Source organism: Crocuta crocuta, unplaced genomic scaffold (assembly GCF_008692635.1).
Source record: "Crocuta crocuta isolate KB4526 unplaced genomic scaffold, BGI_CrCroc_1.0 scaffold143, whole genome shotgun sequence".
In the NCBI taxonomy this organism is placed as follows: domain Eukaryota; kingdom Metazoa; phylum Chordata; class Mammalia; order Carnivora; family Hyaenidae; genus Crocuta; species Crocuta crocuta.
In genome coordinates this window covers 8,242,825-8,253,816 of record NW_027529175.1, presented here as the reverse complement: position 1 = coordinate 8,253,816, position 10,992 = coordinate 8,242,825, and the positions used below count along the sequence as shown (strand labels likewise).

The window sequence follows — 10,992 nt, the reverse complement described above, 5'->3', positions numbered from 1 at the left end:
TCTTTGGCCACCTCTTAACTGATGTCAAGGTTACCTTAGTAAATTTGTATTTCAATTATTGTAGTTACCGGTTCTAGAAGCTCTGGTCTAGTTTTTTTAGGTTTATTTACTCATTGAGAGAGAGAGAGAGAGAGAATCCCAAGCAGGCCCCCATGCTGTCAGTGCTGAGCCCTGCTTGGGGCTTGAACCCATGAACCACAAGATCAGGACCTGAACTGAAATCAAGAGTGGAACACCCAGCTGACTGAGCCACCCAGGCGCCCCCAGAATTTCTATTTTTTATTGTCTCGATTTGTCTGTAGAGATTTCCTATCTGTTTATTGATATAATATTTTCTTATACTTCTTTATAGATACTGTTTTTTGAATATGTGTTTATGTTTGAAGATATTTATGACAGTTGTGTTGATGTCTCTTCTGTTAAATCCAGTAGTGTCTGCGTCCACTTGGAGCCCATTTATATTGACTGCCATTTTCCCCATTGTGGGTCAAACGTCCCCGTTTCTTTACATATTTAATAATGTATTAAACACTGGACATCGCAGATGATACATTTTGGTAACTCTGGATTTCTCTGTGTTTCTCTGGGGTTTATGGTCCCTCCTTGTCCCCGCAGGCGGCCGACCCTTCCGGGTCCCACTGCGAACCTAGTTCCCCTGGATGGCATCGCAGCTCGTACTGCTGCTGTGTTTTCGTGGCCTCCCATGACCACCTTCTTCAGCCCGGCTACCCCATGTCCTCGGCGCCTCTATAATCTGATGGTCAGCCTGGGGTTTGGCCAGATGCGGGACTTGTCTCCGAGGCCTCTGTGTTTCTAGAATTCTACCCTCGCACCGGGGGTTCTGTCGGGGCCCTGGTACCTCTCGCATGCGGCTTTCAGCTCCAGACCTCACAGGTGGGAAGTGCGCCCAGTTAAAAACAGTGGTGGCTCCCGGGTCTGGCCCGGGCAGGCCTGTCTTCGGAGAGTAGATGTCTGTCCGGCCTCAGCCTGTGTGTCTATCGGGCCCCTGGAGTCCCTCCTGCGGGCATGCAGCACACCCACCAGCTCCAGATTGGGCAGTTTACACTCAGAATTTGGATCTCGCTTCTCCCAGTGCCCTGGTTTCCAGCATCTTGTCTGGCCCAGAACGCTCTCCTCCTGAACTTTCAACCAGTGAGGCTGCGGCTGGCCCCCATCCCCTGCTTCTCAGACGGAGCTGTGTGTGTGCGTGGGGGGGTGCGCCACTGGTCCAGAAAGTGACCTGTTCGGAAAGTCCTAGCTCCTTCCGGCTGCAGCTTCTGAAGACGGAGCCTCCTGCTATTTCTGTCCCTGTTGGGGTGCTTTCCAGCGTCTTTTGATAGTTTCTGGGTGTTTTACTCAGTGTGCACGGCTGCCGTCCCTGGAGGGGCCACACGCCTCTCTGTCCCTCTGCTGCGGTTTTGGTTCCCAGAGTCAGTTCAGTTTTCGTGGGGCGAGTCCCCTCCCATTAATCTTTTACAAAGTATTCTTAAGTATTTTAATGTTATTTTTAGATTCAAGTTCATCCTTGGGTGGAGCAACGTTGGAGTGAAGACTCTGACGCCTACCTTATGCCCCCAGAAGGCTCCTTGTGCAGTTAGTGGATTTTCCCTTTGCATCCCGGGGATGCCTTCGGGTCCATGAGGGCCCGGGCTTCTCCAGTGACAGAGGGTCTGGAGCAACTCCTCGGGGAAACGATTCTTTACACTGGGTTTTGTTTAATCTATCCTTGAGTCGAGAGTACTGAATCCATTTCCCATCACTTTATCTAAGGTGACTCCAGAGATGCTCATTCTAAGATCAATTCTATCCTGGAGTGGCACCCACTTAACACCCGGAGCCCCCGTGCTTTTAGATGAGTAAAGGTCAGACTGCCCGACGTCAGGGTGGCAGCTCATTCCTCATGCTGGACGAGAGGGCCACGCAGGGAAAGGTTAATGGATGCACAGGACTGGATTTATCTCAACAAGCATGTACTGATGCCTGGGAGTGGATATTTCCATTTTTATTCAGTTTAGTGGATGGGTGTCTGTGATTTTCAGTTCTGACTACTCTATCTAGGATGCTCAGCTGGGAACCATCATCTTCCAGGGGCTGAGGCTGCCCTCTGCGAGAAGTCTCCTATTATCCGCAGGAGTACAAAGAGTGTCTCTCTGACAGATGCAAAGATGATAAATTAATAGATTACAGTCCTCCCTTTGCAAGAACCGCCAATACACCACGTGGTGGACGGGAAGGAGAGCTCAGGCAGCTCTCCGGGGGACTGGCCGTCGCTGCTGCACCTGGGGTGAGGGCCAGTGTAAACCCTTCCGATTAATTAAAGTACCAGGGAGAAGCCGGTGGTTTAGGACCCTGGCAGCCCCGGGCCAGGAGCGTGCTGCCCCGTCCACCGGTAGCCGGGGAAGGCGGGAAAGGTTTCTCAGGCCGGAAGGGCCATGGCCAAGGGGCTCAGCTCAGTCCTCGGGCCACCCCAACGGCTGGGAGAATTCTGAGGGAAATGTTACCAGTCACGGTGTCCAAGAGAATGAGAAAGGCAGACCCAGTGTGCTGGTTAATGGAACGTGCTGGAGAAGCCCGTTTGCCTACTGGGGGGATCCTCATGGACACGGGTGGCTGGCGGGAACCCTCACCTCAGGTGTACCGGGCACTAAACTTAGGGACTCAGCTCCCTTCAGATAACACTGGAAGCAAGACTCCTCCCACACTGCCATGTTCCCTCACGGTGGCATCCGGGGGGCCATGCAGTCCCTCGGGACCCATCGGTCAGTGAGGGCGGGGCCACGGGCGGACTTCCAGGTTGCAGGGCCAAGCCGACAGTGCCCACGGAGGAAGTGAGCTTCTGGAAGATGACTCTAAACTGAGCAGGGTGTCCCTTGGGGCGGAGCACATGATAACCCCAGGGGACTGGGGGGGCTCGCTATGCTCCCCCGATGAAAACAAGGGTACAGAGGGAGACACCCTGTCTCCACTCCATCTCCTGGCTGCTGGGGATGAAAGTCAAGCCATTTCCATCTCTCTGGCGTTTCTTTTCCTTTTTATTTTTTTAGAGAAAACCCAGATTAATTACTAGTTTTATTGGATACTGAATAAATACCAAGCAGATGTCAGCAGCATGGGGAAGACAAACCGCTCTTGTATGGCACACAACTCTCGTCTCCTTATCACGATGTTTCCTTAACGCTTTGAAAATAGTCCAAGATGCACCCGAACCGCTGGGTGCGNTTCCGAGAGGTCCCTCCACGGGGTCTGCGTTTATTCCCGTCTGTCCCGGTGACTTTCCGTTCCTGGCCCCGCCAGGAGCGGCCGGCTGTGTCCCGGGACGCCTTCCGCGGGAGCCCGGCCGCAACAGCGCTGCTTCCCTTCATGCCTCAATTTTGTGTCTTCGCTCCTCCCAGGCCTCAGGGTGCCCAGGGCGTCGTCCGCTCTCAGTCCTGGTCGTACCCCTGCTCTGCAGGCTTCACACCTCGGGGTGTTTCCTCGAGCACGACGGGGACTCCCGCAGGGGCCCGGGAGGCGGGGCGGTGGCAGGTGCCCGCCTGCCCCTCCCGGAGGCGGCCCGCAGTGTCTATGGGAAAAATGGCCGACGCTCCTTACGCCCCTGGAGTGGGTGCGAGTCACCGCCGCGTCCCCGAACCTCGCGGGGTGTCCTGCTTCCGCGCGGGCTCGCAAAGTCCCTCTTCCCGCGGTTGCGGAGGGGCTCCCGCCAAGCGGCCGCGAGGGGGCCGTTCTGCTGCTTCTGGGGGTGCGTGCTGACGTTGTTTCTTCTGCGCATGCGTCCTGACGCCGTTTCTTCTGCGCATGCGTCCTGACGCCGTTTCTTCTGCGCATGCGTCCTGCCGTCGTTTCTTCTCCGCTTGCGTCCTCACGTGATTTGGTAAGTAGCGTTTCCCGAGAAAATCGTTGATTTAGACCAAGTTTCCAACATGTTTACAGACGGCCGTGCAAGGTGTCCCTTCGAACCTGGTTGGCGTCCTGGTTCTGACGCTTCCCTCGCCGCCTGTGTGGCGGGCCGGCCCCGCTCGCGACGGGCGGGTGTTTTGTCCGAGGAACCGGGTTTTGAGCAGATTCTCTACCTTTGCTGTGGCTCTGACTCCTTGGTTTCTGGTTTCACCTTCTGGGACTCTCACCTTTCGCTTTCCTCAGATTCATGGTTTTCCTGTTAAGTCTCTTTGGGTCAGGCGCGCGCCCCGGGGTTTCCCGCGCGCTCCGCACGCGCCGTTGCGTCGTCGCTGGGTGTTCAGTGAGTTCCGCGATTTTGTGTGAATTTCCCTTCAGCTCACATGTGGTTTAAAACAAAGAAAATCCTGTGCAGACATGCTTTTGTTTGTGCATTTTCGTATCCATTCCCAGCGTTCCTTAACGACGAGCGGAGGGTGCCGAACGCCGTGGCCGCCCGTCCGGCTACCTGGGTCTCGTGTTCGCTGAGCGCGGGCCGCGCCCACCGGGTCCGAGGCGGCGGCTGTGCCCAGGGGGGTGCCCACGTCCCCACCTCGGCTCGCACCGCCGAGGGCCGGGCACAGGGCGGCCACGCCCTTTGCTTCTGGGACAGGGCGGCTCCCCGCTCCTTGGGCGTGTGCGCTCTTCAGCGGCCTGGAGCCAGAGCCCCTGCGGCCTCCATTCCTGTGACTGTGTGGCCCCTTCCCAGACGCGCCGGTCACCTCCCCGCGGTGGGCTCAGCCCTCCCCTCAACCGGCGAGCAGTCGCCCCAGGGGCTGCCGCCTGCCCCCTAGTCTCGTCTCTCTGTCCCCGCCCCTCAGGGCTGTGCTGGCCCGTCTCCGGCTCCTCCTGCTGCGCTGTTCTCAGCTCCACCTCGGCGCCTGCGCTGCGCTGGCTCCGTCCCGTGGCGCCCGGCGCGTCAGGAGCAGGCCCGCCGGGGCTGTGGCGGCACCTCCCGGCGTCCCTGCCTCACCTTCCCGGACGGCGTGGATGGAAGGCAGCTCTCTCTGATGGCTACTTCCGGACGTTCCCCTGCGACCATACTGTGAATGTCGTGCAGAAGCCAGACTTGTCCGAGGCCAGGGCACGTGACTGTGTCTTGTGAGCAGCCCAGGCCAGGGTCCCCTGGAGCTGGGAGCCGAGACCCAACTGTACCTGGGTGGCAGGACGCGGCCGGGGCCCCTCTCCGTTCACCCCCCAGAGCCTGACACTGGCCTCGCGGTGGCAGCAGGGTGGGGGGGCATGGTGGGCGGGGACACCTGGGGCGCAGCTGTCCTGGTGCCGCTTCCTGTCCACGCTGGCGTCCTCAGGGGAGAAGGCCCCTCTGGCGTTGTGATGCCTCTGCCCCACGGCTCTGCCTTCCCCGCAAAGTCTTATTCCTCAGCAGGTCGGTGCCAGTTATGGAAAAAATAAATCCAAATAGATTTGACTAATTAGTCAAGCCACGCCCCTGAGATGGAAATTTCCTCTTGGTAGAAACTGCTTGGAGCTCTCCCCTTCCTGGGAGCCCGAGGTCCCAGCCTCACTGCCCCTGCCCTTCTCGGAGTGTTGGTGGCTCCCTGGGCGGGACACTTCAGAGCAGACACTTCCAGACTCTCCTCCGTGCCCCCTGTTGTCAGTGAGGGCTCCTGCCCTCGTTTCCTGGGCACACTTACAGGTGACGCCCTCAAGTCATTGACACCGCGGACATGCTTTCCAGCCCGGGCGCCCTGGTGCCCTCACGTCCCCAGGGGACAGCCCTCGCCCGGAGCCTGTGTGACCCCGGTGCGCTGGGGCTCAGTCTCTCCAGTGATGTTCTGGGGTCCGGGGAGCCCCCGACGTGGGTTCCCCAGGGGGTGGTGGTGGCTCTCACGCCATCTCGTGTGCCGTGTCTCCTGACGTGGACTCACTTTGTAAACTTCTTGCCCCCTTTGGCCTCAGTCCAAGCATGATGTGAGTGGAAGACACTTCCTGATTAGTGTATTTAGAGAAACGTATATTGTTGTATGGGATATGGTATCTTCTGGAACAGTCAGACAGTAGCTCACCAGGTGCATACCCGCCAGCGGTGCGTGTCTGTCAGGGCCTCGAGGCGCGTCCACGGAGCCTGGCCCACCATGGCCTGTGGCCTGTGGCCCGAGAGGGAGTGCTCCTGCCCGCCGCTGAGAGCATTGCGTCCACTGTGTCCTTTGAGGGGCCCCTGTTCACACGTCTGTCTGCTCCTGGCTGGTTTGCTTGTCTTCGTCCTGCCTGAGGGGTTGGGTCATGTCTCACACACAGACACGTTTGACACGTTTCAGGTTCTTTGCTTGATGCTCTGGAGAGAAACCCGCCAGCAGTGCGCTGGGTCACTGGCTTCTCAGCCTGTCTCTTGGATGCCATGTAGACGGGTCTGGGCCCCTCATGTGCTCACCACCCAGGTGCTTGGGTCCCATGCGGGGGTCTGGGGTCGGTGCTGGTGGAGGCCGTCCTTCAAGCCAGCCCCTGAGAACACTGGGGACAGTTTGGTGGAGGGCCATCGCTCTTCACCTAAAAAGTCAGGTGTGGGGGGCCAGCGCTGGACGTCAGGGCACTGCAGCCCTCGGCGTGCGGGATGGGGCCCCCCCGTCTCCCAGGAAGGGGACACGGCACCAGGATGAGGGGTCCTGGGCTCGGAGGGGATGGTCCCTGTGGGGGCCCGGCAGGGGGGTCCTGTCTGTCCAGGTCTCGGAGGCCATCACCGGCCCCGGGATGGGCACAGAGGGGCCTCCTAGGGGGAGCCTGGTCCCGACTCTGGGGCAGTACGGGGAGCATTGGCATGGAGGGGCTGGAGCCCCAGTGCTCTGGTGTGGGAAACAGGGGGAGTCTCTCCAGGGACACAGGCGGATCCTTCCATCGGGGCGCTGCGGCCACACGCCTGGTCTCTGTGAGGGTCACCTGCACCTTCCCGGGCCCTGTCCCGCCCTCCTGGAGTGGAATCGTTCCCGGGGCCGCCCACCCCGTCAACTTCCCTTTGCCTCTCTTGTTGCAGAATCACAGGCCGTAGAGTCCCTTTGGTCGATACGTTTGGACTGAAAATATCCGGGATGAATAGACTTAGTACATAATCAATAGGGCATTTTGATGAAGGGAGTGTCAGCTGCTCCCTAAGTGGTGGACCCATCGGACCTCTGGTCAGAAGATGGAAGTAAGCTACCCAAGCACCCTGTAGCAACAGGTGTAAACAGCTGACCGCAGCAAACGTCTGTCACACCCGTAGCAAAAAGGACAGATTCTTTCCCCGTGTCGAATTGAGAAGAGCTTCCACAGGAAGACAACAACCAGCAGCGCCTGCTGGACGGAAGTGAGCAGACTTGACCGCGTGGACATAAAACGCAGAAGGGGCTGGAGGGATGGCGACTCTGTTAAAAAGATGAGAAGAAACAGTGAGAACTCACGTGTTTGCAGAATACACAGCAGACGGCCTGCGGGCCGGTGGTGGTGAGGGGCCGGGACCCGGGCAGGGGTGCGGTTAGACAAATCACAGAAGTGGAGACGCTCTTTTGAAAAGAGGCTCCAATATATGGATAGTCGCAGAAATAAAAATTAAAAATGGGATTATTTGGCCACCAGATTGTCAAGTACGTTGAAAGTTGGGAACAAGGAGTGAAGGAGTGTGGGTGTGGGGACCAGGCCTGGGGCCCTGAGCAGGCAGCTGCAGGGGGGAAGGGCTGCACGCGGCCGGGCCGCCTCAAGACACCGTGTGTGATGGGCCGCAGACGGGCCGAGGTGCCGTTAATGCTTTAGAGCTGGATGTGGAGGGACAGAACCTGGAAGAATGTTATTTTTAAGGTGGACTCCATGCCCAGCACGGAGCCCAGCTCGGGGCTTGAGCTCAAGACCTCGAGGTCAACACTCAACTGACACCCTTAAACCTGGAAACATTTTAAGTAAAAAGCCCACAGGACCCCAGGGCACAATCCGTCCCCGTTAAATCAGATCCCACGTCCATACTCGTGTCCAGGTGTGTGGGCACCTGCGGGCGCGTGTGACTCGCAGCTGCTCAGGACGGACGACCCGCCAAAGTGGGGACACGTGAATGTCAGCGTCTCCAGGGGGATTTCTGTGGTCGCTGCAGGGGCCCCCGCCCCTCCCTCCTGCCTCTGCTGAACCCCAACGCTGCGCAGGGCCCCCCGCCCCTCCCTCCTGCCTCTGCTGAACCCCAACGCTGCGCAGGGGCCCCCGCCCCTCCCTCCTGCCTCTGCTGAACCCCAACACTGTGCAGGGGACCCTGCCCCTCCCTCCTGCCTCTGCTGAACCCCAACGCTGCTCAGGGGCCCCCGTCACTTTCTGGCTACTGGGCTCCCAGCTCCATGAGAGCGGATGTTGTAAAGCTTTTCCTCCCTCCGGATTCAGGGGCCCAGCTGGGACCCATCATTGGCTGAGGCCTGAGATCCCAGGAAGCCGGGGGGCCCTCCGGTCCTTTGGGCTCCAGGAGGAGAAGCAGCGAGACTGTGTCTGCAGCTGCTCATGACTGTCTCCCGACGGCGGGGGGCTTGGCGGCCAGCAGTGTGCTGGGCAGTGAGCAGGCCCCCTGCGCTGCGCGGCCCTCGGCTCTCGCTGTGGTCACTGTACCCGACCAGGGGACCAGGGGAGAGCGAGCAGAGGGCCGTTCGAGTCAGCCCTTCAGGCCCCCGCATCGGTCCTGCCTGTGGCTCCCGCCCACTCCCCAAGCCTGAACGTTGGTGTTGCCGTGACGGGTCACCTTCTCCCCACCAGCCGCCGCGCCCGCCGTGGTCCCTGCATCGTCCCGCCGAGGCCACTCCGGGAGCTCTGTTGGATTAAGTTGAATTTAACGCGTGCCGGGCTCCTCTCCAGCCTCACTGTGAACTGGAAGGCTGGGTGGGTCCGATGCCCCACTGTCCCACAGGGTGGGGTGGGGGCGCAGTTCTCTGTAAATGACCGCGGTCTCCCCGTGGCCCCGGTCCGTATGTGGGCAGTGGGCACTCGGGCTTGGGACCCTCACTCCTCTGCTTGTGCAAGGCGCTCTTCTCTCCTTGCGTTAATTATGGGTGCAGTTCTGGCACGCTGCCAGCAGGTGACGTCAGAGTTGCACCGTCACGCTGTCCCTGGGACGGGACAAGTGTGTCCCCCCTTCATTGTCAGCCACATGATACACTTGTGAGTCATCAACACTTCCAGGAGGAGGCCCACCGCCCGTGTCCTGTAGCAGTTAGCTTCTCCGTGCATCCTCGCGCTCGAGAACACGCTGTGGGTGAAGGCTGCGCTACCCTGCAGCGTGGTACTCCCTCACCCCTTCTTTTTCCTCTTAGACTAATTCTACTGTCACAGAAGTGCCTCACTCAGCATTTGTTTTTATAATTCACGTTCCTAATTCTAGCTTGGACTCAAATCCCTTCCAGGCTCCTGTGTGACTTCATGATGACCACAGACCCGCATACTACATGCCACTGGGTACGAGCCTGCTCCCCCTTCTCCGCCAGGACTCTTTACGGCTCCCAAACCCAGGTGGCTGCGCTGCTCAGCTGTCCGTGTCTCTGAAACAGGTCGTCCCTTACCCTCTGTTTTCATTTCTTTTTAAATAAAAAAAATTTTGTTTAAATGTTTTATTTATTTCTGAGAGAGCGAGAAGCAGCGTGAGCAGGGGAGGCTCAGAGAGAGAGCGAGACACAGAACCCAAAGCAGCTCCAGGCTCTGAGCTGTCAGCACAGAGCCCGACGCGGGCCTCGAACCCACGAACTGTGAGATCATGACCTGAGCTGAAGTCGGACGCTTAACCGACTGAGCCACCCAAGTGCCCCTCTTTTTAAAATTTTCAGCGTTCATTTATTTTTGAGACACAGAGCATGAGCAGGGGAGGGCAGAGAGAGAGGGAGACACAGAATCTGAAGGAAACTCCAGGCTCTGAGCTGTCAGCACAGAGCCTGATGTGGGGCTTAAACTCACGAACTGTGAGAACATGACCTGATCTGAAGTTGGAGCCTCAACTGACTGAGCCACCCAGGTGCCCCGGCTCTTTGATTTTTTTATTCAGAGGTGGTAAAATCTGTTTTGTTCTCCCTTCGTTCAGTGTGTCCATCCATCACCCATCTATCCACTCATCCATCCACCGCCCGCCCACGCATCCAGCTATCCATCCGCTGCTCCCCCATCCACCACCCATCCATCTACTCATTCATCCCTCCCCCCATCATTCACCCTTCCATTCATTTTCCCATCCACCCGTCCATCTAGTGCTCCATCCGTCACCAGTGGGTCCATCACTCCGCCTTACATCCCCCCAGCCGTTAGGTCGTGGGCTCCCTTGTTCTAGGCAGCGGGATGCAGCGAGTTACAAGACGGCACAGTCCTCCCTCATGTAGCTTATAGTCTATTGAGGGCAAGCAGTGATGGTGAAATCGGGCAAGGAAATGAAACCATTGCAAGTTGTTAGCACCCTGTTTCACAGACGAGGAACCTGAGGCAGAGAGGGACCAGGCAGCGCCCCAGGTCACAGGAGATCAGAGTGGGGCGGAGGCTGTAGCCTCCTTCGCCCCCTGGATGTTAGCAACACCTGCTGCATCTTGGGAGCTGCTCTGTGTGGGCACTTTGTGGGTGAATCTTCCAGGACCTTTAGGGGCCCAGCCCTGTTCTGATGCTCTCCACGGACCCACCTGGTGACCCTCTGGGACCCTGAGACTCCTGGCATCCCTGCTTTGCAGGTGAACAGAGAGGCGCAGGGACTCTCCTGGAGCCACCAGCGAGGCCGGGCGGGGCTGGGGATGTGGGCTGCCGGCCGTGCCTGCCGCCTGCCCTCCTGTTCCTCTCCGGTTGGGCGCCGCGTGGTCAGCTGACTTGGCGGAACTGGCAGCACAGATTTAAAACCTCAAGCCCCCTGACCCCCAGCGGCAGCCGTGACCACCACCGCCCCTCACTCTCCACCTGTGTCCATCCACCCAGCACCGGGCCCGTGACCTGTGTGCCAGCTTGGGCCAGGACCAGGAAGGATGGGCGTGGGGGCTCTGGGGAGACCACGTCCAGCGGTGAGAGGAGGCCAGGTGCCCGCCCAGCGCCCGCCGCGGCCCGGCTGAGCCGTGTGCACCTGCCGCTGCCCGGGACTTG

At 58.9% G+C, this 10,992-nt stretch overlaps 1 long non-coding RNA gene across 1 annotated transcript in view; it reads left to right on the top strand.

Annotated features, from left to right (window-relative positions):
• The first annotated feature begins 3,592 nt into the window (after positions 1-3,592).
• LOC144226472 (uncharacterized) overlaps positions 3,593-10,992 on the top strand; it is a 29,370-nt gene continuing 21,970 nt past the window's right edge. The window contains exon 1 of the long non-coding RNA XR_013333659.1: positions 3,593-3,871. This is a non-coding gene — a long non-coding RNA (uncharacterized LOC144226472). The remainder of the gene's footprint in view (positions 3,872-10,992) is intronic.